This window comes from Octopus sinensis, linkage group LG3 (genome assembly GCF_006345805.1).
Source record: "Octopus sinensis linkage group LG3, ASM634580v1, whole genome shotgun sequence".
Classification (NCBI taxonomy): domain Eukaryota; kingdom Metazoa; phylum Mollusca; class Cephalopoda; order Octopoda; family Octopodidae; genus Octopus; species Octopus sinensis.
The window spans coordinates 88095535-88102574 of record NC_042999.1 but is presented as its reverse complement, the minus strand read 5'-3'; the positions used below and the strand labels follow the sequence as shown (position 1 = coordinate 88102574).

Genomic DNA, 7040 nt, shown 5'->3' with positions numbered 1-7040 from the left:
ATGGTTTATTCATTATGTTGGAAATCTATATGATTGGTGCTCTGAGGAGAGCGGTTTATTTCAAATTGATATAAATGTTTTCATTGATCGATTAAATGGAGCCGCTTGACACGGCCGTAATGCACTGATACCTGGACATCATTGTTACTTATTTGCTTTATATATATATATATATATATATATATATATATATATATATATATATATATACATATACAGATATATATAAAGTATGTGTGTGTGTATGTGTACGTGTGTGCATGTGTATGTGTGTATATATCTATATGTTGGTGTTTTTGGTGTCTGTGCTTGCCCTCTCCACCGCTTGACAACCGCTGTTAGTGTGTTTACGTCCGATTAACATAGCGGTTCGGCAAAAGTGCCGATAGAAAGAGTACTAGGATTCGGTGGGGGAGGAAGGGGCGATTTGTTCAACTAAAACCTTTCATACATGCATACATACATACATACATACATATATATATACATACATACATACATGCATACATACTTGCATGCATGTATGCATGCATAAAAGCTATACTAATAAATGTAAATTTCTGTCCGCAACCTCACCCACACCATCCACCATCCCTATATATATATATATATATATATATGTCTACAATAGGTGAGAAGTCCTAGTACAAGCGAATCAAGATGAACACCGGATCAGTGCTTGGTAGATCGAAAACTGTTAATATCTAAGTTCCTAATCAGAGTTAAAAATAATTGCGCAGAACAAGAGCTGGCTAATAATAATTGTGTAGCGCGAAGGTATAATAAAAATACAAAAGAATAAACACGTACCTATGACATTATAGCAATGAAGTCATTAACATACGATGTATTAACCGAAAATATAATTAGCGAAGCACAAAAGAACAATCTTGGAATATATTTTTTCCTTCGCTAATTATATTTTGATTATGATTGTATAACATCTTTTGTATAGAATATGTATGGTATACACTTGTTTTTCACAGACACCCATACACACCTGCGTACTTGAATATACATACATACATACATATATATATATATATATATATATGTGTGTGTGTGTGTGTGTGTGGTGTGTGTGTGTGTGTGTGTGTCTGTGTGTGTCTGTGTGTGTGTCTGTGTGTGTGTGCGTGAGTATGTGTACATATTTATATATAAATATATGTATATATTATATATTATACACACACACACACACACATATATATATATATATACATGGCTGGGTAATCTATCGGTTACGACGGCGGTTGTTCCAGATGATTCGATCACTGGAACTGTATGCTCGTGTAATTAACGTGCAAGTGACTGAGCACTCCACAAATAGGCGTACCCTTAACCTAGTTCTCACGTAGATTCAGCGTGATACAGCGAATGTGACAAAGGTGGCCCTTTTTGAATTGCGTTTACGTGGATTAGGGCAATATGAAATAAAACAATATGTCGCCTGGAATCTAGCTAACGTCCTTACGATCGTTAAGCGCATATACTAAATATTAATCCACGCGCCTTCACATACATGCATGCATGCATACATACATACATACATACATACATACATACATACATACATACATACATACATACATACATACAGTTACTCTCTCTATATGCATGAGAATACATATATAAAACATACATACATACCTACATACTTACATACAAAATACCCTGTTGTTGATGTTGAAATTACAATGAAGGAGCCTTGGATTTAGGTTAGAAAGGGGTTCTTTCTCTATTGACGAGAACTTTTCAAATAAACTGAATAATGACATACGTACATACATACTTTATCTGGTTATAAATTTATCCGGTCAGAGATCTAATGCTCCTAATAGGGTATATTTCGAATCAGAGTAACCCCAGAATGGTTTCTTTGCGACTGTGGTCCACTAACATGGTGCGCTAATTTGATCCGTCCTGTAAGACCTTTAGTTCTTGCGATAAACAAAATGCAAAGTAAGTAGACGTATAGAGAATAAACAAGCTGGATATTGTTGATAATTATATTAAACCTATTCAGAGATTGGACGACAAGCAGCGAGAATAACTGACAATTCAGCGCTTTTTAAACTTTTACATGTGCTTTGGCACTAAACCACACTTTATGTTGGTTTAGGATAAGAATCTTGTGAGTAGCAGTTTTGTAATTAATAAAATCATATCCCTCCAGATGCAATCTATGGAACCTGAAGTGAGAATCGGAATCCTGAAGTCCATATTTCAAGAAAATAAGTTCTTTTATATCATGTACCAACCGAATTTATTTAAAACAGTTTTCAACCCTGAAACCCTTGTCATATTAACGCGACGCCGCCAGTCTTTATCTTTTCTATCGTTATTGTCATAAGAAGCGCAATGATGAACTTTCTTTCTTAGCTCCAGATTATTTTGTTCCATCTCATCTGACTCGGAACTCACTACGTTTTCATCCAGCTCTGCTGTGCGTCTACGAATAAGGAAGTATTTCTATTGTCGTAGCTAGTTTTCCTCGAACTGCCAGACTCCGGAACTCTCTTCCATTTCATCGACTTTCTCTTTCTTATGGCGTAATTTCTTTCAAGCAGATTTATTCATTTCGTCTTAATATCTCCTTCAGAATCCCTAACATTCAATGGCTTTTTGCTTTACTTATATATAAAAAAGTCAAATTATAATTTGCGAACGGCAAAACATTTATGTCTATTTCGTAGTTGTACATATCAATATTGATATGGAAAGGTGATAAAACAAGATCAGAGTAAGAAAAGATAAATTGAACACAAATGCCTGTGGATACCAGCGAAAATGGGAGAAACGATCCACTGAAGTTCTCATTCAACTTAATAAGGTGAAATCTTAGACAGAACAATTCACTAAATATCAGTAGTACTTAAGTTCCAAAATATCGAGTGAGATTTGGACTCGATAAATTTTCGCATAAATCTTACTTATGCAAATAAAGAATTATGTGAGGTTGCTTTGGTGTTTTTTTTTTTTTATATATATATAGGCTTTCATTTTGATGAGCTTACATTAAACGGACAACATTTCTAACAGGAAAGCTGCATTTTTGCTAGTATGTGTATACACACATACAGACAGACGTACATATAAACACACACGTATACACACACACACACACACTCACATACACACACACTCACACACACACACACTCACACACACACACAACACAAACACAGGAGTATTCAATCATTCATTCAAATATATGTTCATGTATACATACTTACATACATGCAGTACATGCACACATACATTCATATATAAAGACATACATACATACATACATACATAGATACACACACACATACATACATACATACATACATACATACATACATACATACATACATACACACACATACATACATAGATACATAGATGCATACATGCATACATTCATATATACATACATGCGTGCGTACATTAGAGCGTATTAGAGTGCAATTTTCTAAGTACAATTGAATAATCAAATATTCCATTCACGAAAAGGATTCTATTCATGATGCTCAACTCAGTCGTAAGTAAATTATGTGATTTAGAATTTTCAGATAGTTTACTAAGGAACAACATAGCTTAACTATACATTTCACAACGCACTCCTAATACTTTAAATATTGTTGTTGTTATTGTTATGTTCTCGGACATTCCAGATCAAGCAGACTTATGATTTATTAGAGGCATTTTATCAGTTACCTCCTCGACTTTTCAGAGATATCTACGACTGCTTTATTTAATGCATTCTTTCCTCGTGTAAAGATATAGAATGTCGGATTGAAAAGACTCCTGTACTTGTTCTACCTCTAATCACAGTGTTCAAATTTTGCAATAGTCACAAACCAAGGCTGCGGATTGGCAGCATTGTTAAAGCATGACGTGAGATGCGTTGAGGTATATGTTCCAACCCTGGGCGTTTTTACAGCAATACTAACAATGATACTGTAGAATTATGCAATGTCAGCCATAAAACAGCAGCACTTGAAAATATCGGTGACGTGGAATAGGGTGATTTATATGCACGAGAAAATATGAGTCTTCAGTAGTAAGAAGAGGACATACATGATCAAACTTGATCATGTATGTGAAAACACATGATCAAAACTGACCGGTAGAGGCCGTCATTCCTCACTTTTGATGGTAGGGCGTAAAATATGGAGGAAAATTATGATACAAGAAGCAAGTAGAGAGAAAGTTATCCTCACAGCGGAGATCTGTAGAGAAATTCTTTCACCGAGATGGGCAGTGCTAAAAGCACCGAAGAGACAAGTGTTGATATTATAGTTTAAGCCTACTACACAACTCTAGCAGCTTGAGAAAGTGCATAGGAGACCTCACATTGACTCTAATAACTCTGTAACACGTGAGTACGTTATATAGGCATGAAAAGAATCTAAATAGAAAGAGAATCGCGAATATCTACTTTTTGATTAAATACTCCCATTAATTTTAAATTTAACGCAGAACAGTATTCTACAGTAAGAGTTTCTATGTTTACATGTAAATAATATATATTTATTCATAAAAGTAATGAAGGAATTAATCTTCAAGTATTAAAATATCAAATTGTCATTAATAAGAGTTTGGCATTTAGAGTGACATGTGATATCAGTTGCCCAAACATTGCAGAATACTGGCGGGGTATGTAAACCTCTTCAGGCGCCACTGTATATCATATAAACTTCAACCTATCAGTCAATTTCTTTCTCTCTCTCACTATACATATGTGTGTGAGTATATCATACATTTACATACATGCACATAAACAGTCACACACGCACATATAAACACATATAAATACACACACATTCATGTATATATACATGTATATATATTCACGCACACATATTTAATCATCAGTGTACATGAATGAAACATAGGAATGGAAATTTTGTAATCTTATAACTGTCTACAATTATAATTTAGTTAGACTTTAAGAATATGTTTGCCGCAGTGTCCTCCATCTGTTCGCTTCCTGCATATTATATATATGCATGCGCATGTGCACGTGTGCGTGTGTGGTGGGGCCGTTTGTGGAAGTTTGTATTTTCCTTATTACTCAATCTACCTTTCTATTTGTAAATGAACATCAATCAGTCTCTCTGTATCTCGCTGTTTAGTATATAGTGATTTTAAATCGCTGTGTAACTCAAAAATTAAGTCTACCAACTTATTCTTCCGTACTGTAGTGCAATGGTGTGTCTCTCTAGCTCCGATAATTTTTGGCTGAATATTTCGGATAATAGAATTATTTCAAGACGTTCGTATTTTGATGAGCTTGAGGAATATCCGATCAGATGACAACATCCCTTACCATTTTATTGCAGGTACGCTCTCATCTGACATTTCTTTCTAAGATGGTTCAATCGCTAAAATAATCCCTAGCTGCTACGTCGCAATACATTGATTTGGAATGCTAGTCATAATGATAATCGTATAAAAGGCTAAGCTATAAACCGCTTTAATATAATTGTTATAGATATTCATTGGTCGATAGTTTAACTTCCATTATGGGAACTCACATTTCAAAAGTTACTATTAACCTTAAAGCACACAATTTACGTAATATTTATATATCAGACAACTACAGTATATCTCATAATATTTAGTCTTGTATCTTGCTCTTTAGAGCTTAGATGTCATTGAGTCGAGATAATATAATTAGAATGTACTAATTCCATTGCCATTATCCATCTCATAAATACTTCTCTCTTTTGGGTAGTAAAAATAGCAATAGGAAGAGAATTATTTAACAAGTAGATTATATTTTATTGAACAGAATCTCACTGCTATGCCTACAATACTATGCCTCCTGAATACCAAACTCTTCCTAGATTATTTGCGTTCTATGCATCGTATCTTGAGAATAGTTAAAATATAGATTTAATTTTACGTTTAATCTTGGAATATCTGCCAAGTGAGGTGACCTTCATATAATACACCCGGGCAATTGTGCATGAATTTATCTGTAGTTTACCATAATTTTCGACAATTAAATATATTGTTAGTAACTCTGAGATTGGACGGAAGATATTCCAATGTTTATTGCATTTTTATATTAGCACTATATATACAAGATGCGAGGGGTATTTGAGGACACTTCGTTTTTAGTTCATTACACCTTTAAATTATTTAATGTATCATTTTTGTTTTCAGATAACCCTTTCAAGATATCATGCTAACTCAAGAAATAGAAAGACATGCAGTCATAATTGCTATACATGCAAACCACAGTGATTTAGAAATTAGCAACTTTCTAAATGTTGTAAGATCATTTGTAAACAAAGTTCGATTGGAACTGGAGGCATGCGATGGTAATGTTTCATCTGTATCAAAGAGAAAACTCATTCACAACGTCCAGACACTAAAAGGACACCGGAATTTATAAGTGTTCAAAACTTTGTCAATAAAATCTCCAAGAAGATCAATGAGATCAATTGCTAAAAAACATAGGGTGTCAGAATGGTCTATCAGAACTGTCGTACATTGTGACATTCGATACATGCCTAATGTAATGAGGGTGGAGGCGCAATGGCCCAGTGGTTAGGGCAGCGGACTCGCGGTCATACGATCGCGGTTTCGATTCCCAGACCGGGCGTTGTGAGTGTTTATTGAGCGAAAACACCTAAAGCTCCACGAGGCTCCGGCAGGGGATGGTGGTGATCCCTGCTGTACTCTTTCACCACAACTTTCTCTCACTCTTACTTCCTGTTTCTGTTGTACCTGTATTTCAAAGGGCCGGCCTTGTCACTCTCTGTGTCGCGCTGAATATCCCCGAGAACTACGTTAAGGGTACACGTGTCTGTGGAGTGCTCAGCCACTTACACGTTAATTTCACGAGCAGGCTGTTCCGTTGATTCGGATCAACCGGAACCCTCGTCGTCGTAACCGACGGTGTGCTTCCACATGTAATGAGGAAAGGCCGATTAGATGTGTGTGCGACTGTAAATATATATATATATATATATGTTATGAGAGGTAATGGTGTCAATAAGGTGTCAGGTAATATTGAGTAAGTGCTATGGACAGACCATAGT

At 35.2% G+C, this 7040-nt stretch overlaps 1 long non-coding RNA gene across 1 annotated transcript; it reads right to left on the bottom strand.

Moving 5' to 3' along the window:
• Nucleotides 1–241: 241 nt before the first annotated feature.
• LOC118762505 lies at nt 242–6295 on the bottom strand. Its single transcript, XR_004998261.1, has 3 exons — nt 6069–6295; nt 1785–1791; nt 242–280 (listed from the first exon to the last, which is right to left on the bottom strand). It is a non-coding gene; the product is annotated as an uncharacterized LOC118762505 (long non-coding RNA).
• Nucleotides 6296–7040: the final 745 nt, after the last annotated feature.